The sequence below is a fragment of the Sus scrofa genome, chromosome 3 (assembly GCF_000003025.6).
Source record: "Sus scrofa isolate TJ Tabasco breed Duroc chromosome 3, Sscrofa11.1, whole genome shotgun sequence".
NCBI classification, from domain to species: Eukaryota; Metazoa; Chordata; class Mammalia; order Artiodactyla; family Suidae; genus Sus; species Sus scrofa.
The window spans coordinates 64,102,040-64,128,608 of NC_010445.4; the positions used below are offsets into that span (position 1 = coordinate 64,102,040).

At 39.7% G+C, this 26,569-nt stretch overlaps 1 protein-coding gene across 5 annotated transcripts in view; it reads right to left on the reverse strand.

Moving 5' to 3' along the window:
- The window catches only part of CTNNA2 (catenin alpha 2), a 1,212,918-nt gene that overhangs the window by 896,967 nt on the left and 289,382 nt on the right, over positions 1-26,569 (reverse strand). The window contains exon 1 of one of the 5 annotated variants that reach the window (XM_021088204.1): positions 6,712-7,741. The exons of the other annotated variants lie outside the window; for them this stretch is intronic. The gene's annotated coding sequence lies outside the window, so the exon portion shown is untranslated. Of the gene's footprint in view, positions 1-6,711; positions 7,742-26,569 lie in introns of those variants that run through there. 5 annotated transcript variants of the gene reach the window in all.

Genomic DNA, 26,569 nt, shown 5'->3' on the forward strand with positions numbered 1-26,569 from the left:
GTACATTTTTGTCATTGATCAGTTATTTGGATGTCATAAATACATCATTTTGCTGAAGACTCATAACCAACAGTGTCCTGGATATTTTCACCTCTGTTTTACTGATTAGGAAACTGAGGAATGATTAAATAATTTTTCTAATATCACAAAACCATTAAGTGTCAAATCTTGGATTAGAATTGTGTGACCTTTTTTACTATTTTCAAACTTCATGAGTTTCGTTGGAAAAAAAATAGTAGAGGCAATTCATTGGAATGAATCTGTGCAAGGTAACAGGTCAAGTAAAGTGAGGAGGAGGAAAAACATCCAAGCACAAGGCCTTCTTTTCATCTATCTCATAACACTCAGGACAGCTACCCCTCCAGGACAGCTACCCCTCCACTGGGCCATATTATAAATGTCATTGCACTGAGAACTGTCATATTTTATTTTGAAAAAAAAATGAACACTATATTTGATTTATAAGTTTTTGACTCTACAGAAATTTTTATTTTTTTTAATTTCAAGAATTTTATGTCCAGATTCTAGTGGTTAAAAGCACAAGTTTATACGTCGAAGTACGAATTCAAACCCTGGCCCTAAGCTTTTTCTCTATGACCTCATGCAAGTTATTAAGAGAGCGATTATAGAATCTACCACACTGATTATTTCAATAATGAAAGGAGAGATTAAATGCAAATTTTATTATAGTGGCTACTCCACAGAAAGGGCTTCATACATGTTAGTTATTACTGTGGGAATTATTACATTTCATATTTATGAATTTCCTTATTTTTTCTCTCCTAGAGGAATTTATGATGTCAGGAATTCCAAAAGGTCTGAGGTGTTACTCTATTTGTAAGTTAAAGAGAGAACCTGCCATGATTTCATGGGGTGACAATTGCATGGGGTGTGGCCTAATCCATGCTTGTACCCACAGTGGTTTTCTCACAAGTGAGGAACTCTTGAGTCTTTTATGGATAATAAACATCCCTGTCCTCTGCTCCAGGGGAAACATGTCCATTTTTTATGACACCAGACAGTTAGCGAGCCTGCCCTCAGTGCTGAAGGGAAACCCTATCACTGCCTTCTAAGGATACTTCTAAGTAAACTTGCCCTTTGGCCCAGAGGGAGACACAATCTCCAATTCCAAGGCCATTGACTATAAAAGCATCCTTGAAATGACAGTCTGCTACAAAGGGCCCTGAGTGCTTCTGCTCACGAAATGTGCAGAAATGTGAGAAACCCATGGAAAACTGTCTCTCAAGACAAGATATCTAAGAGTAGAGTTTATGCCAGTCACCTGCACTATATTCCCAGACTTGACAAAGAACAGGCCCGATTAGGACAAAAAATATTTTTGTTAAACGAAATAATTATAATACAAATTGTCATAAACTGACTTCCACTGCTGCAATGTATAAAAGCGTTACATCATTTAACTGTATTTCAATCTGGCTCCTAAGAAATTTAATGGTATGTTCAGGAGACAATGTCTCCTCTCTACCTTTTTGTTTTGTTTTATTTTTTTTTCTTTTTTTGAAGGCATATGCAAGTTCCCAGGCCAGGGATCCAATCCAATCTTCAGCTGCAACCTACACTACAGCTGTGGCCGTGCCAGATCCTTAACCGACTGCATGGGGCCAGGGAATCAAACTGGTGTATTCATAGACAACATGGATCGTTAACTCACTGTGCCACAGTGGGAACCCCTCTACCTTTCCCTTTTCTTTTCTTCTCTCTCTCTTTTTTTTTTTTTTTTTTTTTAATGGCCATACCCACAGCATATGGAAGTTCCTAAGCCAGGGATTGAATCCAAGCTGCAGCTGTGAACTACACTGAAGCTATGGCAACATGGGATCCTTTAACCATTCTGCGGGGCCAGGGATTGAACCTGCACCTCTGCAGTGACCCAAGCTGCTGCAGTTGGGTTCTTAACCCACTGCTCCACAGCAGGAAATCCCCTCCTCTCCCTTTAGAGTTACAAATAATATAGGTGGCTTTATCACACCTGAGGAAAGATGGGCTTTTGTTATATGGTCAAGAATGATCCCAGCTCCTTGTTGAAATTACACATGATCCCTTGCTTCACACAAGCCTGAATCTTTCCAAACGCTGGAATCTAGAGTCCGTAGGAACATCTGGAGGGCCCCTCACCTGTAGTTCTGCCAGGGCACAGCCATGGGTCTGGTCTTGGTAGAGAACACAGCCCTCCATCTGCCTCCCAGCCCTGGAGAATCATCCCACTTCTGCCTTCTTCCTCTTCTTCTGCTCTTCTCCTTTCCTTCTCCCCAGTGGCATGATTCCTTCAATAACTATACATTTTCATAAAGCAAAAATCATATATAATGAAGGAATCTCACCACCCTAAAGGAACCACACACAGAGACCTAATTACTTCCTTGAGGGAAGAAGATGCAGGCAGAATGAAACCAATATTAATATCTCAAAGCATTATCCTGACATTATTATTGACATAATGATATAGACAAGTATTATTTTTTAAAAATTTTACAAACTGTTGGGTGATAAAAGGAGAGGTAAAAAAAGTTGAGGCGTTCCCATTGTGGCTTGGCAGTAATGACTCTGACCAGTATCCATGAGAATGCAGGTTCAATCCCTGGCCTCACTCAGTGGGTTAAGGATGCGGCATTGCTGTGAGCTGCAGTGCAGGTTGCAGAAGCAACTCGGATCTGGCATTGCTCTGGCTGTGGTATAGGCCTGTAGCTACAGCTCTGATTCAACCCCTAGTCTGGGAACTTACATATACTGCACTTGCAGCCTTAAAAAAAAAAATGCTCAACATCAGTGATTATTAGAGAAATACAAATCAAAACTACCATGAGATACCACCTCGCACCAGTCAGAATGGCCATCATTAATAAGTCCACAAATAACAAATCCTGGAGGGGGTGTGGAGAAAAGGGAACCCTCTTGCACTCTTGGTGGGAATGTAAGCTGGAACAACCAATATGGAGAACAGTATGGAGATACCTTAGAAATCTATACATAGAACTATATGACCCAGCAACCCACTCTTGGGCATATATCCAGACAAAACTTTCCTTGAAAAAGACACATGCACCCACATGTTCACTGCAGCACAATTCACAGTAGCCAAGACATGGAAACAACCCAAATGTCCATCGATAGATGACTGGATTAGGAAGAGGTTATATATATACAATGGAATACTAGGCAGCCATAAAAATGAATGAAATCATGCCATTTGTAGCAACATGGATAGAACTAGAGACTGTCATATGAAGTGAAGTAAGTCATAAAGAGAAAGACAAATACCGTATGATATCACTTATATCTGGAATCTAATATAAGGCACAGATGAACCTTTCCACAGAAAAGAAAATCATGGACTTGCAGAATAGACTTGTGGTTGCCAAGGAGGAGGGGGAGAGAGTGGGGTGGTTGGGGAGCTTGGGGTTAATGATACAAACTATTGCCTTTGAATGGATTAGCAATGAGATCCTGCTGTGTAGCACTGGGAGCTATGTCTAGTCACTTATGATGGAGCATGATACTGTGAGAAAACAGAATGTGTACATGTATATGTAACTGGGTCACCATGCTGCACAGTAGAAAAAAAAAATTGTATTGGGGAAATAATTAAAAAAATAAAATAAAATATTTTTTTTAAAAAATGTACCAGTTGAGGAACATAAGGGAGAGTCTTGGACAAAAGAATTTGGATTTAACTATTTAACTTTGGGGTTTTAGGGATATCATGAGTTAATTTGCCCCACAACTCAAACTATGACCTCTTATACTGTTATTATTCCAATAACCAGTGACACCAACTTACAGATCTCTGACGGCCTCTTCTATACCTTGGGGTTAACTTGGAGGCTGAAGATACTACTTAAATAGTTTTTCATTCTACCGAATAATTGTTTAGGGTTAATTTTATGTCTCTGCTTCATGAAACATCCTTTGTAAACTATGAATCGAAGTCTAATATATGTAGATTTAAATTAATTCAAAATAAAAGACGCATTTAACATTTAGAAGATAAAGATATAAAAGGCTTAATCAATCAGCTCCAGCCAATACCCATTCTTGAGGTTTTAAGTGATCTGTGGAATATTTTGCAATTCAACTTCTTAGAAAAAAGCCAAATAAAAAATAATTCTTTCGCCCTATCATTTATTGCTTGTTTAAAGTAATTAATACGCTTTTGATGCAAGTTACAGGGACATTAAAAGTCATCATAAGGACTGGACCCATGGACTGTTATCTCACTAAAAACTGCGAGTTGGAAACAGAGTGATAGGTACAACTGGTGGCCAATAGATGGTTCTATTTATAATTTACCTGGTTCTAGTAATAATTATCTGGCTGTACAATCTGATTCCTAAATAATTTCACTAAAAAGTCACAACCCCAATTCATTTCTAACATTACACTGAAGTTAGCTTCAAGGTTTGAAGGTCATTTAGTTATTAATCAACAGTCATGATGCCTATGTTCAGGAGCCCAAAGTTTCAACTTCTTTTTGCATCTCTACCCATTCTTCTTGGTGCTTTACTCTCCCCAAAATATTCAAATTGCTCTCACAAAGGTTACCAATTACTTTCTTAAGACAGAGTTTTAAGGCGTTATGTCACTCACCCTTTCTGTGTCCTGTGACCTTGTGAACTACTCCTTTTCTCTTGGGTCCTTCCTCTTTATTGTCATCTCTGACATTCTTCTACTTGGTCATTTTCCTGGCAGCACTTACACAGTTTTTTGTCTTGTTTTGTTTTGTTTTTTCTTGGCTGTCCCCAAGGCATATGAAAGTTCCCAGGCCAAGGACTGAATCAGCTGCAACCTATGCAACTGTGGCAATGCTCCAAAAGTATAATTTTTCAAATATGGATATTCCCTGAAGTGCCCTTTTCTCTTCTCACATGATTTGTTCTCCTTAACTCCCAGGAGTTTATTTTCCTCTTTTTTATCACAGAGTGTCCAATCTGCCTGTCTAGCCCAAACACCTTCTGAGCTTCAGGACCATATGTCCGACTGCCTATTGGGAGCTCTCTACCTAGATGTCCAGAAGGCATCTCAAAAGCAACATAGGAACTAGAAACTCTCGTACTAAGTGAAGTAAGTCAGAAAGATAAAGATAAATACCATATGATATCACTTATATCTGGAATCTAATATACAGCACAAATGAACCTATCTACATAAAAGAAACAAACTCATGGACATGGAGAACAGACTTGTGGTTGACAAGGGAGAGGGGGAGGGAGTGGGATGGATTGGGAGTGTGGGGTTAGTAGTTGCAAACTATTGCATTTGGAATGGATAAGGAATGCGATCCTACTGTATAGCACTGGGAAGTACATCTCGTCACTTGTAATGGAACATGAAGGAGGACAAAGTGAGAAAAGGAATGTATATATACAGGTATAACTGGGTCACTTTGCTGTACAGCCAAAATTGACAGAACATTGTAAACCAACTATAATAACAATTTTAAAAGCAATATATAAAAATATTAATATGCCATCTTCCCAGGGTCCCGTCTTTCCTCTCACAATCACATTCTTAGTAAGTGCTGTTGGGACCCTTAGTAGGCTGCCCCACAGTGTGCCCCAATGGCATATTGACTATTTTGAATTAAAGTTACTAAAGAAATAACCAACACAAGAGGGACATCCAGACCTTACCTTCTGTTTCCCTGAAATCAGGAAATAGGTCTCTTATATGAAGGTGCTTTCCCTGTATCTGGAGGTAGAACACCAAAGACGGAACTGGGGCTGAGCGCCCTGTATAAACAAATCTTGCTACTTCTTTAATTTACTGCCAAAGCCCAATCTCTGTTTAGACTCTTCACTAACTGGGCATCCAAAATCTAACATTATTTGTCCTATCAATACCTCATGAATTTATTGTTTCTTCATCTAAAAAGTATAAAAGCAACTGCTTTGGCCACTGCCCCCTCCCCCGTCTTTCTTTTTAAAGGCTCACCTGAGGCATATGGAAGTTCCCAGGCTAGGGGTCAAATCAGAGTTGCAACAGCCAGCCTAAGCAATGCAGGATCCAAGTGGCTACCCAGCTTGTGGCAACACTGTATCCTTAACCCACTGAGCAAGGCAAAGGATCTAACCCACATCCTCATGCAGACTACATGGGGTCTTTAACTTGCTGGGCCACAATAGGAACTTCTTTTTAAAATTTTTTTATTTTATTTTTTGGCTGCTCCAGGCCATGTGGAGTTCCTAGGCCAGGGATCAGATCTGAGCCGCAGTTTCGACCTACACTGCAACTGTGCCAGTGCAGCATTCTTAACCCAGTGTGCTGGGCTGGGGATTGAACCCGTGTCCCATTGCTACAGAGACACTGCCAATCCTTTTGCAGTTCACTGGAAACTTCTTGGCCACTTCTTGTCATTTCTAATGGGAACTCCATGTCCATGAATTGAAATGTTTCATTTTCTCCTGTTAATCTGTCTTAAGTCAATTTTCTTTTGAGTCCAGCTACAAGAACTCACAAGGGGAAGAGGGGCATTTCCTCTTCCCCAGCAATGCCCCTAGAACCCACAAGGCTGCCCAAGACAGAAACCTCTATTTCCCAAATCCCTCACAACCCATTTTCACTCACTGCATGTTCTTAGTTCTACCATAAAAATGTGCATGTTTGTCCTTTTGTTCTTGGCCAACACCACCCACAGACACAAAGCTCAGCATTTTTTGCCTAGACTGTAGAAATAGACCCCCTTTTTAGTCTTACCTTCTATCTTATTCTCCTTCCCTTAAGCCCCTGGAGGAAGCATCTTTCATTCTGTTGTACCAGAGGCTCTGCTAACATACAAGGATAATCAGCTCACTATCCTGCTTACAATTATTCAAGCCTTCCCATAAGCCACATGACAGCAAGTAAACTTCTTACACCATGGCTACAATTTCCTTTGTGATGTGACCTTCGTGTTCTGGACAAGCTTCATCTGTTGCTATTCTCCCTCTAGCACTTTAATATCTGGCAGTCATCATTCCTCACACTTTGCGTCTTTTCAAATGCCTTACCTTTTCCCAATGTTGTTCTTCCTTCGAGTGCCTTCTACATTTATAGGTCTGTAAAATACCATCCACGAAGTCTCATTTCAAGGGTTATCTCCTCTATGATTATTTCCCCCACTCACGCAGGTTCTTCTCCTGACTAGAAATGTGCTCTGTCAACCTTTTCTCTGCTATGCGTTTTACACATAATGCCTACCTCTTATGAGGACTGTGAGATTTAATCAGCTGACTCATTTAAAGGGCTGACTAGTCCTGAACTCATAAGATTGAGACTCAATAAATAATGGCTACTGTTATTTTTAAAAATTGTCACAGCACATCTTTTTAATTGTGTTTGTCTCACATTAGAGACTAAACTCTTGAGAACAATAGCTTCTCAATTTTGTAATGTGGAGGATTTTTTTTTTTTCAGTTGCTTTCTTTTACATTTAGATAACATCAGGGATGGAATGTATACAAAGTAAGATTATAAAATGAGTTTAACTCTGCATGGACTGAGATGCAAGCAATGTCTGTATTCAAAAGAGCACTGATATCTGGCAATTTTGACCATTTATACTATCCTACCCTGTTCCCTAAGATCAATAAAATGTGTGCATGTAAGTCTGCCTATTTCTATATATGATTATATGTATGCAATAGTTCTGCATATACTATATAATGTATAATTAAAATACAATAATATTATAAGATAACATAATAATACATATTATATTTATAATACAATACTATGTATGCAGAAATAATGTAGCATATACATGCTGCATGCATGCAACCACTCAACCTCTTTTGAATCCTCTTACCTAAAGTAAGCATCCCTTAACCCTCCCTATTAAGTCCAAAATACAGATTTGCAAAGCTGGTGCAGTATGTTTTCGGCAACTTTATTGCTGGCCACTAGTTCTGAGTCTTGTACAGGCATGTCTCACAGATACTATAACTGAAATATATTCAGACTCATTAATGTTGTCATTTCTTACACTACTGAAGCTACAATCTTTGAAATCACTTTCAATGCTCTTATTTCCCACCAAAACCTCCCAAATCAACACAGAACCCTCTCTGAAATGTCTCTTTTAGATAAGTAACTCTGCTTTAATTCCATGGTGGCTCTCTTCCTGAGTTTTCACCACTATGAGTCTGGCCTTTAACCAGCACAGCATTCATTCTTTCACCAGTTATTTTCGAAAATACAAAATTGATCAGATTCTTTATTGGCTTAAAAAAGGTTCAACAGTTCACCACTGCCTAACAGATGGTTTTCAAACTCCTTTGTGAAGAAATTCTCAAGCTGTTTGTTTGTAGTGACAGGTGTGAGAGATAAAACCCACACCCCTTTGTCCTTGTACTCAAGGGAAACTTTTTCACACCCATCTAAGGGAGACTGGCACTAGCAGGGGTTGTGGTGGTACAAACAACAGCCCTTCAAAAATGTCCCCATCCTGAGAGTTCCCATAGTGGCTCAGTGGTAGCAAATCTGACTAGTATCCATGAACCTGGCTTTGGTCACTGCATGAAGGATCCGGCATTGCCATTGCTGTGGCGTAGGTTGCAGATGATGCTTGGATCTCATGTTGCTGTGACTGTGGTGCAGGCCAGCAGTTGCAGCTCTGATGTGACCCTTAGCCTGGGAACTTCCATATGCCATGGGAGCAGCCCTAAAAAGACAAAAAAAAAAAAAAAAAAAAGTCCCCATCCTAAACCTCAGAATCTGTGACTACGTTATATTACAAAATAAAAGGCAATTTGCAGGTGTGGTAAAACTCTGAATCTTGAGAGACGAAGATTATTCTGGATGATCTAGGTGGACCAAATAGAACCATAAGGTTTTTATAAGAGGAAGGCAGGAGGGTCAGAGTAAAAACATGTGATGATAAAAGCAAAGGTGGGAGTGATGTCATTGAGAAAAAAATATGGATCGCAAGACAAGGTATGCAGGGGAAAAGGCAAGAAAACCTATTTTCTCCTAAAGCCTCCAGAAGGAAACAGGCTGCTGACATTTGACTTTAGCACATGAGACTGACTTTTCACTAGTCACCTCCAGAATTAAAAAACAATTTTTTCTGTGTTTTAAGCCACAGAATGGGTAATAATGTGTCGCAGTGGCAAGGAGATTAAAACAAGTATTATTCTAAACTTTAAAAATTAACTAAATTCCAAATTTTGTCTTTTATGAATAACAACCCACCAAAGTTCATCTTTTACCATTCATCCCCATGTCTCCTGCATTATACACGAAAACTTGGTGATTAATTCACTGGGCTCCATTTACTTGTATTAATATTAACCCTTCTGACAACAGAGAAAAAACTGTCTCTTCAGTAAGTGGTGCTGGAAAAACTGAAAAGCTAACTAGATGTGTAAAAGAATGAAATTAGAACATTCTCTAATACCGCATACAAAATAAACTCAAATGGATTAAAGATCTAAATGTAAGCAGTTCCTGTCATGGCTCAGTGCTTACTGAACCCAGCTAGCATCCGTGAGGACTCGGGTTGGTTCCCTGGGCCTCGCTCAGTGAGTTAAGGATGTGGCGTTGCCATGAGCTGTGGTGTAGGTCACAGACACAGCTCGGATCCCATGTTGCTGATGGGATCTAAATGTAACCATAATACTCCTAAAGAAAAATATAGACAGAACACTCTTTGATATAAATCATAACGCTATTTTTTTCAATGTCTCTTAAAGCAAAGGACAGAAAAGCAAATATAAACAAATGGGATCTAATTAAACTTAAAAGCTGTTGCATAGAAAAAACCACTGACAAAACAAAAAGACAATCTACAGAATGGGAGTAGATATTTGCTAATGACATGAGTAATAAGGGATTGACATTCAAAATATACAAACAACACATACAACTCAACATCAAAAAGCAGAGTTCCCACTGTGCCACAACAGGATCTGTGACATCTCTGCAGTGCCAGGACGCAGGTTCAATTCACTGCCTGGCACAGTGGGTCAAAGTATTTGTGGTCACCACGACTGTGGCATAGGTCACGACTGTGGCTTGGGTCTGATCCCTGCCCTGGGAACTCCATATGCAATTGGGGAGGCGGGGGGAAGGGGTGGCTGGAGCAACAAACCAAACAAATAAACAGCCAGTTGAAAAACAGACAAAAGATCTAAATAGACATATTTCCAGAAAGGACATGCCAGATGGCCAAAAGGCATATGAAAAGATGCTCGACACTGCTAACCAACAGGGAAATGAAAATCAAAACAACAATGACATATCACCTCAAACCTGTCAGAAGGGCTAGCATCAAAAAGAACCAAAATAATAAATGTTGACAAGGATGTACACTGTTGGTGGGATTATAAACTGGTACAACCACGGTGGAAAATGGTATGGAGATTTCTCAAAAAACTAAAAAGAGAACTGCCATATGACCCCCAGGAATTCCTCTCTTGGGTATATATCAAAAAAAAAAAAAAAGCTCCAAAACACTAATTCTAAAAGATACACATAACCCCATGTTAACAGCAGCATTATTTACAATTGCCAAAATATGGAAGCAACTTAAGTGTCTGTTAACAGAAGAATGGATAATGAAGATGTGGTATATATATTCATTGGAATATTACTCAGCAATAAAAAAGAATGAAAATTTGCCTTTTGCACTAACATGAATGGACCTCAAGTGTATTTTGCTTAGTGAAATAAGTCAGATAAAGACAAATACCATATGTAATCATTCATATGTGGAATCTAAAAAAAAAAAAAAGATGTGCAGGGGGTTTGAGATGGAAATGCTTTAAAATTGGGTTGTGATCTTTGTACAGCTATAAATGTAATAATCATTGAGTAATTAAAAAAACCCTACTGAATAGAACAAAAAAGAGGCAGACACAGATATAGAGAACAAACCTATGGTTAACAGTGAGGAGAGGGAGGGGGGAGGGGTAATACAAGGATAGGAGGTTAAGAAGTACAAACTATTATGTATAAAATAAGCTACAAGGATACATCACACAAGGAACATAGTCAATATTTTATGGAAACTATAAATGGAGTGTAACTTGAAAAATAATGAATCACTATACTCTATACCTGTAACTTATACAATACTGTACATCAACTCTAACTCAATAAAAAACATTTATAAATTTTTTAAGAAGGAAAAAGAAGAATCAGAGAATGGGCTCTCATTTTCTTGAGGATTGGCTACAATAGTTAGTTGGGGAAAAGCTACAAATATCAAGGAAAAAGGCAAGTTAACTACAGTAACAGAATTGATTCTAAAAATCAAGGCAATACAAGGTGATACAGTGATTATTCTGAAACTGAGATGATTTAGGGCTGTTCCAAAGAGGTCCTCTAACTTCTTACTGATTTTGCACTCAATTTTTTAGAAAGAAATCAAAATGAAATTTCAACAAGAGTGAAGGATACAGAAGAAAGGAATAAGTTTATAAAAAGAAGATAAGGCCAAAGCATGCTGAGGAGTCGGATTTGTTAGAGATACTTCATAGTCTTAAAGAAAAAGATGGATATTTGATGGTAAGAAAGGAGCCAGGCAAAATTCCAAGACAGACAAAGAGTTCAAGAAGCAGGAATAATCTTCATTTAGAGATGATAGGTTATAGGGTTAAAGAAGAATGAGAAATTATATTTAACAGCTAATAGGAAGTGAGTGGAAAGGGGTTAGATGGTTTTAAGAAATTGCTGCTGAATCACGCAGATGATAATGAGTATCAGAATTAAGCATCTGTGGGATACTATCCTTCTAAGATGTTCTCTAGTGTTGCTGTTGTAAGACAGAAGGGTCTTAGCTGGCTCTCTTAGTGTATTTTTTTTTTTTTTTGGTCTTTATTAGGGCCACATATGGAAGTTTCTAGGCAAGGGGCTGAGTCTGAGCTACAGCTGCTGGTCTATGACACAGCAACAGCACCACCAGATCCGAGGCTTATCTTCGACCTATACCGCCACTCCCAGCAATGCCAGATCCTTAACCCACCAAGTGAGGCCAAGGATCAAATCCTCATTCCCATGGATACCAGTCAGGTTCTTAACCTGCTGAGCCACAACAGGAATTCCTCTAAGTGTATTCTAAGGCAGTTGAGGAGTGTCTACTATTCACTTAATTAATGCCTGGCCCTCGCTTCACCTCTGCTCCATCTTCTGAGGCAAACTTCTGCCCCCCCCATTCCCTTCCAAAGAAGAAACAACATTTCTCTACTTAATTTATTAGCTCTCCAAGGTGGAGTAAGCTGCAAGTGTCAAAAGTAAATCTTAAAGTAGAGTGTGTTTAATTAGTGACCTTACATTTTATATTACATACGTAAAATTGGGGGGAAAAAAAAGGTTTATTTTTCCAGATGAACATATGCCACTTGAGTCTCTAGAGGTATTTAGGTGAAAAACAAAACTAACATCCTAACTAAAGTATTCTTTCCATGACTACTAATCTAAATGAATACAATTAGAAGATTAGAGGAGTTTACACCATGGTACCGCATGGGTTAAAGGACCTGGCATTGCTGTAGCTGCAGCATAGCTTGCAGCTATGGTTCAAATTAACCCCTGGCCCAGGAACTTCCATATGCCATGGATGCAGCCATAGAAAGAAAAAAAATTAGAATATTACTATCCACATGTATTTATTGTTCTCTGTTCTGCTTTTATATTTAAATATCATTTCATTTTACTATGATCAGCTGCTTTTCACATTTGGTAAGTCCTACAGAAACACCTGTTAGTGTTTTTCAAACGTTTTCCTTTTTCAACCTGGTGGGACAAGATACCTGTTTCCTGTCAGTAGCAACGGGTTTCCTCAGAGACTGTGCGAGGAAACCACCTCATAGATGTTGGGGGCTCCTCCACTCAAAATCATTTCACTAAGTCTCCCCTTTAGGTGAGCATTTGTGTAAGGCAATTAAAAAGAGCATGCAAACAATATCATGAAAGTAGCGATTTGATTTTTTTTTTTTTTTTTTGCTTTAGGACATACAAAGTTAGAAATACCAGATCAGGAGTTCCCACTATGGCATGGTAGGTTAGGAATCCTATTGCAGCAGCTCTGGTTGCTGCAGAGGCATGGGTCCAGTCTCCAACCTGGTGCAGTGGGTTAAAGGATCCATCATTGTTGCAGCTGTGGCTCAGATTCAATCCTGGCTCAGGAACTTCCATATGCTATGGGTGCGGCCATTAAAACAAAAAAAAACAAAAAACAAAAAAAACCAGGTCATATGATCTGGTAAGTACTATAGCTCGTGCCACACTGAGTAGCTGCTTCGCAGCTGTTTTCATTTGTCAGTATATACTCACTGAGGTCCAGCTATGTTTCAGGCCCTGCTCTGACACCAAAATTACAGGAAGGAACTGATTGGATGACCAAAAGACATCAAAAATCCCTGCCCTCACACATTAAACAGTTTAGAAAAGACAGAAACATAAGAAACAAATCAGAAGTACAATTTGTCTTTGGTAAGAGTCCTGTAAAAATTAAGTAGATTAAGGTAGCTATGAAGAAGGGGGATTATTTTATACAGTAGAGTTGTGATGGCCTCTCTGGTGAGGAGACTCTGGAGCAGAGATTAGAAGAGGTGAGGGAGCAAACCCTGAATGTGAACTGGGACGGAGCACTGATGGATGGGGACAGGACAGCAGAGATGTCCTGAGGCAGAATGGTGGTCAGCATCAAGGAGTATGGGGCCAGTATGGCCAGAGCCTAGTGAGAAAGGGTATAAGTAAGAGAAAGTGCATTGGAGGGGTTGAGGGCGGGATTCAGATCAGGTGCAGCCTGGCCAGGTCTTTGATTTTTTACTCTGTGAAAGCTACTAGAGGTTTCTGAACAAAAGTAATATGAACTGAGTTGCATATTAAAAAGATCGCTCTGGGAGTTTTTCCTTCATGGCTCAGCAGAAACCAATCTGACTAGTATCCATGAGGACACAGGTTTGATCCCTGGTCTCACTCAGTGGGATGAGGATCTGGTGTTGCCGAGGTGAGCTGTGGTGTAGTTTACAGATGTGGCTTGAATCTGGCATTGCTGTGGCTGCAGTATAGGACAGTGGCTACAGATCCAATTCAACTCCTAGCCTGGGAACCTCCATATGCCATGGGTGTGGCCCTAAAAAGTCAAAAAAAAAAAAAAATCACTCTGGCTACACATGGAAAGAAGCAATGGAGCCAGGTAGGAGGCTACTGCCTGGAACTGGTAAAAGAAGATAATGGGAACAGAGAGGTAGCTGTGCCAACCCATATTATTTCCATAAAAATATCATATATTGAAAGTAACATATAGAAAAGTATCATATACTGAAGTAACATATAGAAAAGTGCACATATCACAAATTGATAACTCAACACATGTTCGCAAACTAACCATCCCAAAAGCTCCTGCACAACTCTTTCCAATCACTAACCTTCAAGGGCAAGCCGATTTTTAATAGCATAGCTTAGTTCTGCCTATTTTTGTGCTTTATATAAATAGAAACATAAGTTATGGGAGTTCCCTTCATGGCTTAGTGGTTAATGAACCCAATTAGGACCCATGAGGATGCGGGTTCAATCCCTGGCCTCTCTCAGAGGGTTAGGGATCTGGTGTTGCCATGAGCTGTGGTGTAGGTCACAGATGCAGCTCAGATCCCTCACTGCTATGGCTGTGGCACAGGTTGGCAGCTATAGCTCTGATTCGACCCCTAGCCTGAGAACTTCCATATGCCACAGGTGTGGCCCTAAAAAGCAACAAAAATAAGCAAAAAAAGAAAAATATAAATTATGTGAACTCATAATTGGCTTCTTCTAACAATATATTTTATGGGATTCATCCAGAGTATTACTGTAGATTCCTAAGTTTATTCTCATTGCTACATAGATGCCAAGTGTGAAAAAATTACATTTTACGTACAAATTTTGGATAAAATTTGAAAGCAGGGCTCACAGAGTTTAAGGCAGAAGGTATGTGGGGTATTAGAGACAGAAGTAGAGAATAATTCCAAATATGGTCTGAGAAATTGGAACTGAGATAATAAAATGGTGAAGAGCAGGTTTGGGGAAAAAACAATTTGGTTTTTGGGTTTTGTTTGGTTTGGTTTGGTCACACCTGCTGCATGCCAAAGTACCTGGGCTGGGATCGAACCTGTGCTACAGCAGTGACAACACTGGATCTTTCACTGCTAGGCCACCAGGGAACTCCAGGAATTTGATTTTGAACATATTGAGATATCTAGGAATCATGTCAACAGAGTTATCCAGTAAACAGATTAAAAAAAATTTTTTAGGCCATACCTGAGGAATGTGGAAGTTCCCAGGCCAGGGGTCGAATCGAAGCTGCATCTGCAGGCCTACATCTCAGCCATAGCAACACTGGATCTGAGCTGCATCAGTGACCTACACCGAAGCTTGCAGCAACACTGGATCCTTAATACACTAAGTGAGGCCAGGAATAGAACCCGAATCCTCACAGGCACTATGTTGGGTTCTTAACCCACTGAGCCACAATGGGAACTCCCAAGTAAACAGATATTTGAGTTGCGGGTAGAGATACAGGCCAAAGATAAAAATATGAGACTTGCCTGGGAAACCCCGTGATCAGATCCATTACCTAGGGAGTGAGCTAACTAGAGATGCTTGTGTGGTCAAGACTGGCCTCTGGAGGGCCACAGCTGGAATCAACTTAAACTGACAGGCATTGTAGGTCTCTACGGAAGAACAAGCCTGTGGAATATAAACATTGAGCATCTAAAGCCAGCTCAGGCTTTGGTTTTAATTAAGTGCATTCTCCTCATACTGAGCCACTAGAGGAAGGTTTGGGGATGTCAGTGCTGCTGTCAGCCAGCAGGTCCACTGTCTGCTAAGTGACATTTCTGCCCACATAAACCTTGATCTAGTCCATTTACTTATTTCCGTGTGCACAGAAGAAAAACTGAACCTCCACTTTAATCATACAGCTAAAATACAGCTGCTTAACATGATTAGAACTTTAAAAATCTATGTGTCTTTCTGACAGTAACTGTCATTACATGTGCTAAGAAAGGCTCAATAGATGTTGCACAAACAATTCTATACACAATTCAAGAATATTTAGTGACTATATACATGCATTCCACTGTGGTAGATCTGTGGATGTTAAAAAAGCATCCTTACAATCTAGTTGGGAGAATGAATGAATTTTATTAAATGTATAGAAGATAACCTGGTGAAGTGCCCTAACTCTTGGGACTAAAATCACAAAATCCTAAATAAAATGATAAATCCAAGAAGGCTGAGGGCAGAAACCAAGCTCTCCTGTGCTGACCACAAGATGGGTCATTATGTCTAAGGGGTGTCCAGGGATCCATGTCCATCTCTGCCTACAGGTTGCAAAGCAAGGGCCTTGACCCATGTGACTGGGAATTGGAGCTGTTTTTTTTTTTTTTTTTTTTTTTTTTTTTTTTTTTTTTTTTTTTTTTTTTTTTTGTTGTTGTTGTTGCTATCTCTTGGCGCTCCGCGTATATGGAGATTCCAGGCTAGGGTTGAATCGGAGCTGTAGCCACCGGCCTACGCCAGAGCCACAGCAACGCGGATCCGAGCCGCGTCTGCACCTACACCACAGCTCACGGCAACGCCGGATCGTTACCACTGAGCAAGGCAGGATCGAACCGCACCTCATGGTTCTATCGGATTCGTTAACCACTGCGCCACGACGGGAACTCCCTGTTTTTTTTTTTTTAAGATCACTTTGTGAATGCCGCAATTTGTGAAGCAGTCCTTTTGTATTCTTCCTTGTACTTATCTTACTGCTCTCCCTTGGAGCTTGTTTAATTCACTCAGTTTAAAAAGAAACAAAAAGTGTGCCCATGGTGGGCATGGGAAGAAATGAAGAATAGCGGGGGAGGAAGGTCCTGGAGACAAGCTTGGTCAGGGCAGCAATCATCAAATCAAACACACAAATTAACAGGATGTCAGTGAAATGTCGGCGTTAAGAGGGTGAGCCACTCTTCATGCTCAGGATTGTCCTGTAGAGTTGAATACAAGGAATGTCACAAAATTAGACGTTTGTGTATGACAGGTTGCTAGGTAAGGAAAAACTTTCACAGAAGTATTGAGAAGGAAAAAAACAAAACTTTCTACTGGGGAAGTTTAAGAGGGATTTCTGGAACAGGTGAATCTAAGAGGGTCCCTGCAGTCAGACCCCTACTAGATTTCATTCTATTAAAATGAAAGGACTCTGCCTAGGAAAGCATGGCTAATCATTTCCTGCAATTGGGGAGTCACAAAAGTCACATGACCAAATCTAATTAACCAGAAAGCTTGAGCCTCAGATTCTGTCCTGTCCTCCAGATGGCACAGGGTTTTCAGGCCCTGGCAGCCCAGCAGCTCCTCTAAGCCCCTCTTTCTCCCCTCAGCATATTAAAAGAACTGCCATTAGGGTGCACAGATGACCCTAAAATGTCAAGATTATTCCAAAGATTCAAGAGAAAACTCTGGCTGACAGCTGACTAGAAATAAAAAATTATCGATCTCAATAGCAGACAATTACGGGAATTAACTAGAAAACAGGGAGAGAAACTAACAGAAGAAAAATTAAGACAAACCCTGTGGAGATCAAAGGAGGAAGGAAGGTACGAAAGAGGTGAGGTGAGCTGAATGAGAACAGTCCTGAGGGCAAAGCCAGGTTTGCAAACACTTTAAAAAAAGGGGGGGGGAGGTGTTGCCTTTGGACCCCCTCTTCCTTCCCTTCCATTTTTGCAAATGGATTTGCATTCTTTTTCCTGCCAGGCCTCAAATTGGTAGGTAGCAGGGCTTAAGCCACTCAACAGCTGCTGCATTTTACCCTAGAGGCAATTGCATTTCATTGTTGGGCAAAGTGATTCTTTTGTAGAGATTGAACAATTAAGTATTTAGGCATCCTGCCCGAAAAGGAAGACTATCAGTGTCACCAGGAACATTTGTGGAAACTGAGAAGAAATTTCTCTTCTGCAAAGTTTAAAAGAAAATCCTGAAGCTGAGGGCACATTTAAAGGAATCCTTACATGTGGAATCTTAAAGAAAAAAATGAAACAAATGCCCTTATTTACAAAACAGAAATAGACTCACAGGCATAGAAAACAAATTTATAGTTGCCAAAGTGGAAAGAGGGGAGAGGAATAAATTAGGAGTTCGGATTAAAATATACACGGCACTATATACACAACACATAGTACAGCACAGGGAACTATACTCAATATTTTCTAATAACTTATGTAAACAGAAAAGAATCTAAAATCAATTTGCTATACACCCGAAACTAACACAATTGTGTAAATCAACTAAACTTCAATAAAAACTTTTTAAAAATTAAAGAAGGCAGGGCATAATCCATTCAGTTAGCTAACTCTTCCAAAGGCTGCTTGTTAATTTTAATTTTACCTAAATCGTTAAGCATAGAGAATTATTTTAAACATATCCTACAAAAATAGAGATATTTGCCAGGCAGCTAAGGTTCAATACTAACTTGACACCGATAAACTAGACACTAAGTCATTATTTCATGTCAAGCATGATAAATCCATGTACAAACATGAAATCTTAAAGTTGTTTTTTTTTTTCAATTTTAAACTAAATAGAGGAACTTGAAAAGGAAAAGGAATTTGGTCGCATAGTTCTGATTATTTCAGATTCCCATTAAAATAGTACAGAATAAGGGAGTTCTCTCCTGGTTTAGCAGGTTATAGGTCCAGAGTTGTCACTGCAGTGGCTTAGGTCACTGCTGCGGCAAATGTTCATCCTTGGGCAAGGAACTTCCATGTGCCTCTGGTGCAGAGAAAAAAGAAAAAAAAAAAGAAAAAAAAAAAAAACCTACAGAGTAAACAATAAAGGAGAGAAAGCAATTTATAGCTCTTATTATTGTACAGTTTAAATTATTCAATTTAAATTGCATCTTCCTGACTATCAGACCTTTGGGAATGTTTGATTTCAGACTAAACAGTGCCTGTCTTACCATGAAATGTAGCCATTTCAGAACTGTTACTGATTATGTATATGCATGCATACATACACATTTTAAAAATTATGCTTGGTTTGGAGTTCCCATTGTGGTGCAAGTGGAAACAAATCCGACTAGGAACTAAGAGGTTGCCGGTTCGATTCCTGGCCTTGCTCAGTGGGTTAAAGGATCTGGCGTTGCTGTGAGCTGTGGTATAGGTCACAGACACAGCTCTGATCTGGTGTTACTGTGGCTCTGGCCTAGGCTGGCAGATGTAGCTCCAATTAGACCCCTAGCCTGGGAATCTCCATATGCCGCGGGTGCAGCCCTGAAAGGAAAAAAGACAAAAATAATAATAATAATAATAATAATAATAATTATGATTGGTTAGGCATATATTTGGTCAAGTTTCCTTAAATTTGAATTCGGTGGAAAGATGCTTCTTTTATTTTTTATTCAGCAACACTTCAGATACTTTTAAGCAGCTATCAGATACTTTTTAATCTTCTAAAAGATGAAAAATAAAGATCAATTACATTGTATTTAAGAAACGATTAATTAGTGTCACCACATAAGAGCGTGTCTTCTACTGCTTTTGGCAAATGTGATGTAATCTAAGGCTTCTAGGACATTCCTATTATTTTTCTCTTTTTAAAAAGTGTTTTTATAAGTCAGCATTAAAAAAAGAGAGAATAAAATGTTACCTTTACATCCTCTCCCTGGAGGTGCCTGAAACTATATATTGGATACTTTATTATAGGCATATATATGAATAAAAATTTGAATCAAATGTGGGTAAGTATAAGTTGCATGAATTTTATGAAGGGAGAAGACACTTCCGGAGCTACCAGTAAGTGCAGAAATCTAAAATAATTCATAATAGACAGCCCTGTCTTTCTATCTGAACTCAGAGAAAGGATTGCTGGAGTAAAAGTCTTACCTCCTTAGGGCACTTAGGGAACAAGACATGATCAGGGTCTGTTCTCAGGTGGCTGTGGGGTGAGAGCACTAAACTCTGACCACTTGATATAGGTCCCCTAACCTCCTCCCTCTGGAGAAAGAATTCAGCCAAGAGACTGAGAGCAGTGAGGCAAAAAAAGTGTTTATTAAGAGAGAAGACAGAGGAGATAGGTGTGGAGAAAGCACAGGCAGGCTCGGGGCAGGGGTGGGGGGTGGGGCGTGATCAAAGAGAGAGACAGAGCAAGAGAGAAAGAAAAAGACATACTTTGGAGGTCCTTTAAATCACCTGTATGGGGGCAGTCCTTCCGGACTTCCTCTGGCCAATCATCTTTGCCTCATCTGGCCCTGTGCCCACATCTGGCCTGACTCAGGGACCCCCCCCCCCCGTGTTTGTGCCCATCTTCCAGCCAAGATGGACTCTAGCACCAGGGCTTCTGGGAAGTTGACAGGAGATTCTGTGGTCTGGTGCCCTCCCGTCTCTGACCCCTGAGAATCTTTTTCCCTTTAAAAATTATCATGGCGGAGCAGAATCTTCAAAGCCGATCTCAGGACAGGAGTCCACCTTCTCAGATGGCCAGCTTTTCTGAATAAAGCGCCTTTCCCTTCTACTGGCACTTGCCCCTCAATTATTGACTTTTGAGCAGCAAGCAGAGATCCCGAGTTCAGTAATATGCCCTCCCTCCCCACTCCCCAGCAGAAACAGCTCAGAGAGATGAGCCCTTGTGAAAACTCTGAGGCCAGTGCCTGCAAACACTCCAGGAGGCTACAAGTCTACCATGAGAAGTTTGAGAAGTTTCTTCCTAAAAGACAGCTCCTACCTCAAGACTTTTTTCCATTGAAAATATTTTTCAAGTTACAAGTCTAGTAAATAAAAAAAAAAAAAGACAATTTAGATATAAATACCTACTTTTCTCACCTTTGAAACATAGCAAAGGAGTAAGTGAGGTGGTCATCTAGGTAGAGGGAATGCCTCACCCTTTTATAAAACAGACATGTGCAAGGGCAGTGATGACTACTGGACCCATTTTACAGCCTCAGAGCACACCAACACCCACAAAGTGGGTTACTTGCCATGATAAATGCATAGCTTGACACATCAGCCTGCTCTTGCTTTCTAACCAAAGGAATGGTCCTAAATTTAGGGCCAACCTCTTAAGACAGGAGGTGGCAAATAATGGCCCACGGGCTAAACCTGACTGCCACTTGTTTTCATAGCATGTACAAGCTAAAAATGGTTTTCACCAGAGTTCCCATTGTGGCTCAGCACATTACCAACACAACTAATATCCATGAGGATGTGGGTTGCATCCCTTGTCTTGCTTGAGGGGTTAAGGATCCCTCATTGCTGTGAGCTGTGGTGTAGGACACTGACATGGCTTGGATCTGCTGTGATTGTGGCTGTGGCATAGGCTGGCTGCTGAAGCTCTGATTCGACCCCTAGCTTGGGAACTTCCATATGCTGCAAGTGTGGCTCTAAACAAAAAACAAAAAAGCCAAAAAATGGTTTTTACCTTTTAAAATGCTTCTTCTATAATTATATATATAATAGATTTGATTTCCCCTCCCAGACAATAAACATTAAATTATTTCTTGCTCTCAAAGAAAAACATGTTTACCTTCCCCTTATCTAAAAGATATATGTCACAGTGAAAGAGAGAAGAAAATAAATTTAATATAATCTCACATATCAATGTGGATGCAAATGTCTTAAAATACTGACAAGTAAAATATCTCATAGTATTAAAAAACATATATTCATTATAACCAAGTAGGTTTTTTTCCCCAGGAATTCAAGAACGGTTTAACGCTAGAACTTTTAGGAATGTAGTTACCGCATTAAAAGGCTAAATCCAGAGGCATGCAGAAAAAGCACCAAATGATATAATGGAATACAAAACTGCCAAGAGATGCAGTTATTTAATTCAGACAGATTGGGCCGTCACATGTCATTTCGTTTACTTCAGTTAAGAAAATCGTCTTCTTTTATTCTTGTTCCTGGCAAAACAAGTGTCTGTGACTGGTGGACTTTAGCTTCCTAGACATTTCCTCTTCCCTGTCTCTGTTATCCTTCCACCAGCTATTTGGAGAAGTATTATGGGAAATAAGGATATTGTTTTCCTTCTTATAGGAGAAATTAGTTTGGGATCAGATGATTCATTTAATAAAATCAGGTCTGATTCTCCCACTTCTTCTTGGGAATGTGGGTCTTAATTCCACATCTTATGCTGACCCTTCAAGTGTTCTGCTCCGAGAATGAGCAGCCTCTGTGCTGCACACACAGAGTAGCACAGTGGCTGAGTTAGTGGGCCCTGGAAGCACACAGCCTGCCTCTGAATCCCTGTTCTGGTACTGATTAAGCTGTGACCCTTCTGGTAAGTCATTCTGCTCCTCTAAACACAAGCATGAGTCTCTTTATTTACAAATCAAGGATAATGATAATAATACATATACACTCACACACACACACACTCACACACTTTAAAGATGCCTGATGGAGGAGTTTCCTGGTAGCTTAGCAGTTAAGGACCTGGTTTTGTCACTACTGTGGCTCAGGACAATGATGTGGCACGAGTTTGATCCCTGGCCTGGGAAGTTCTACAGGCCCTGGGCACTGCCAAAAATAAAATAAAATGAAATGAAATAAAATAAAATAAAATAAAATAAAATAAAATAAAATAAAATAAAAATGCTTGGCATAGGATAAGAGCTCAGTATGTATTGACTATTCTTATAGCAGAATATATGCAGTAGAGAAATCATTCAGTTATTGACAGATGGCTTTTACTTGAGGTCGTTTTCCAGGAAGGGGTCCTACGAGGCCCCATAGACCCAGTATAACCAGTATACCCTGTACACCCAGTATAATAAATAGTATGTGTTTTTAGATTCCCATGAACTCTACTCTAGGATTAATATAAATTCCCTCCTTTTCAGTTGGTTTGTGTGAGGCTTGAGTGTTTGCAACAAAGCTCTAGTTGGAAAGCTGGGCTGTGGGCTGCACAGGCATGTTTTATCCCAACTGATGCCCAAGCAGGCCTCACATATGAAAGTCAGGCAATCTGTATAAATCAGGTTGTGAGCTAATTCCAAGAGAGCATTTTCATTATTTGTAAAGGGCAACTCACAAAATATAGTCTTAGCTTTTCATTAAAAAAAAAAAAAATTAGAAATTATACCAATGTGACTGGGCTCTTTAACAAATTCCATGTGGCTTTGGCTCAAATAATTAAAAGAGTGGGAGAGTAAGGTAATTCTTTTATCTCCTGGGCTACATAATTGGGGAGTGTTTTACCTATTGAAAATAATAACAGCCATCTGTTCTCAATTAAAAAATATATGATATCATTACAAAAATATGATGTCACTGTTTTATTGTTTTTGAAATATGAGGAACAAACCAGTGAAAGATATTTAGGGTGAGTTTCAGAATTATGTTATGATACATGCATTTGAATTCCTGAATGTGCAGATATACTTAGCACTCGTTCTACCCCAGTTGAGCTTATGATGACTGACCGTATGAGTGATTCCTTTACAGTTACACAGTGGTTTTTTTTTTTCCCCTGACTACTATGTTCTAAACTTGTCTTAGTATTTCAATGTAGCTTTTAAAAGAAGCCCCTAGTTATTATGAAAGTAACTGTTACCATGATACTTGTTTTGGTAGTGCTCAGACATGGCCAAGAAGAATCACATGGTGCTTTTCTACTTTCACATCCCGGCTGTTCATTATTCATTTACAAAAAAAAAAAAAAAAAAAATTACCGAAGACTGAACAAGTTGGCAGTTTTTTAGGCATTCAACTCAGACATGCACAAACAAAACCCTTAAAGGACCCAGTGACTAGCAAGGCCTTTCCTATTATGTCATCAACAGGACTGGGTGGAAAGTGGAAAAAAAATATCCAATGGTTTTAGGAAACCAAATGAATTGCAATTGTTTAAGGAGTCCCTATGTTAAAAATCTAGATAAATCCAGAAAGGTTACAGACTTTCATTAGTCTGTGCCTGAATATTTTCCTCCTACTCAAATAAATGTGGGGGACTTAAAACTTCCAAATCCACAGCTCATAAGACAGGGATATAATTTTATGACACTTGCCTGCTAATAACTAATGAGTAACTCTCAGGGTTTTATTTACATGACTTTCCCCTTACACCTTTGCCAACCTTGGAGAGAATTTTTGAGTTATGAGGCTAAGTATTTCCTCATCTTCACAGAAGGAGAATTTACAAAATTTATCTAGCAAATTTAGAAACTATAATAAGAAATAAAGGTTTCGTTACATTCTAGAGTGGCATCTGGCTTGTGGTGGAGGTGGTATTGATGGAAAACACTAGTAAGTAACACCAAGTGAGAAACTTGAGGGTAAAGACAATGAAAAGAACAACAGAAAATGATATATCTGTTTGCTTTCAAAATAAGAAAAATATTCCATGTGCCTTCTACCTCACTGTTGTATCTTAATGGCCCTCCAATTTCATTTGTCAATAATACTAGACCTTATTTGAGTTTCCTTTAAAGGCCAATACTGTTTGATTCTTTGCATTTGTCCATTCTTAGGAGTAGGCTCTTGAGAAATGCTAATACCGATGATGCCAAAATATTTTAAATAAATCATTCTATTATGGTAGCACGGCTAAAATAAAAACATTGAAATGGAGAGCGAGTAAAAAAAATTAAATAGACATAATGGCCTGCATCCTCTGTAACCATAATACCATAAAAATGCAGAATCTTTAAAACAGAATATAAAAGGATCCAGGGCTTTAGTTGCCATCAGAACTGCTTTCTAAACTGTCATTCATGCCTTGTCGACCACATCAAATGGCTGGAACCCAACACTGTCCATCTGTCAGCAGCTGCTGCCATTGTTACGTCCTTCCTAAGAGCATTGCCCCCTTCCCAAGCAGTGCTCCAACTAGATGAGCTCAGCAGTATCAAAGATACAGTCTAGTAAAAAATGGATGGCTTTGAAATATTCATCAGTGATCGGCTTCACCACTAATGCTATTGATGCAAGCTGGATTACAGGAATAGTTCGTCTTTGAAAGTTACAAACATCCAAGGTAAGAGGCAATGTTTCCCTATGCCACTAAAGCTTGGGAATCTACCCCTTTGTCAGGAGGTATAGTGAAGGTGAAGGAGAACATAAGACTTAGAATATGGGATATTGAGCCAGAGATTTTACATATATTGAATATTGCTTTGTCGGGTGTAGTAGTCAGGCCACTCAAGATGGCTGTTTTCTTGCTCTTTGCACATCCCCTGCTTGACCAGGGCCTATTTCACCTATACCCTGTGCACAGGACTGACGTTCCTACATACTTGCCCCAGGCCCCAGGCCCCAGGCCCCAGGCCCCAGCTAATGATGTACACAAGAGGTTGTCAAAGGGGCCCTAAGGGATGTGCCCTTCTGCTGGTTCCCTGGTAACTTAAAAGCCAATCTAATATCAATTCCTGCTGTAACTAGTAACCTCCCCCTACCCTCTGGAGCAGAGACTGCTGCCATGTCCTGCCCTGCCATCCACTGCACACAGTAGAGGTTGCCTCAGGGACTTGCTTCCAACATGTATGACCCCCAATCCAATAAACCACTGATGCACTCATGTCTCTGGTGCTGATTCTGGGTTCTTCCTTGGTCTCAAGAAAGTAGAGGCTTTGTGGGCCTGTGTGGTGCAGCTCAACAGGTGCATTTCAAAAAAAGAAAAAAAAAAACTCGAAAAATAATCTTGTTTTTTGTATTCAACAATGTGATACATAGTTTTTAGTTCAGTATTACTGCCCTGTTTGCCCCCATGCCTTCTCCCAGAGCGTTTCCCAAAGCTTTCTTACCAATGGTGCTTTCAACCCACTCCATTCACATGTGATTACTCAAAGCGCTGCCAAGTTCCTCTGGGACTCCATCCCTGGCACACAATGACTAAAAGAAGGCTGTCACAGTTACTTATTCCTGCCTTAAAAACCAAACCAAAACAAAAAACAAAACCCTTTTTTAAAATTTTCCATGACTTGGCGTGAGGAGCTGCAGGGGTTTTCTGAATTTTCACATACAGGCACATTCAACCACAGGGTGAGCTGAGCTAAGAAGGTTGAACATAGAGAAGAGACTTGTGGTTGCCAAGAGGGAGGGGGATGGATGTGGAATTGGGGGTTGGTAATGCAAACTATTACATTTGGAATGGATAAGCAATGAGGTCCTCCTACACAGCACAGGGAACTATATCCAGTCTCTTGGGATAGAACATGATGGAAGACAGTATGAGAAAAAGAATGTATATATATATGTATGACTGGGTCACTGTGCTGTACAACAGAAACTGAGACAACACTCCAAATCAATTATACTTTAATTAAAATAAAATAAAATGAAATAAAAAATAAAATGCCCTCACTCACATATAGCAGTTGGTCCCAGCTGTTAGCTAGAGACTAGAGTCAGCTGGGATGATACCCTTTGTTATCCACTTAGGCTTTCACCGGGGGTCTTCTTGTCTTGGTTCTCTAAGGTCAGCATTACCACAGGACAGAATCAAAAGCTACAAAGCCTCTTGAGACCTGGGTGCAAAACTTACTCATTGGCATTTCTTCCACAGTGTGTTAGTCAAAGCACATCATAAGGTATTTCTGATTCAAAGGGATGGTTTCATGTCTTAATGAGAGGAACAGGGGCAAAGGAACATGGAAGGATGGGTAGCAGTCACCTTTGAAAACAGT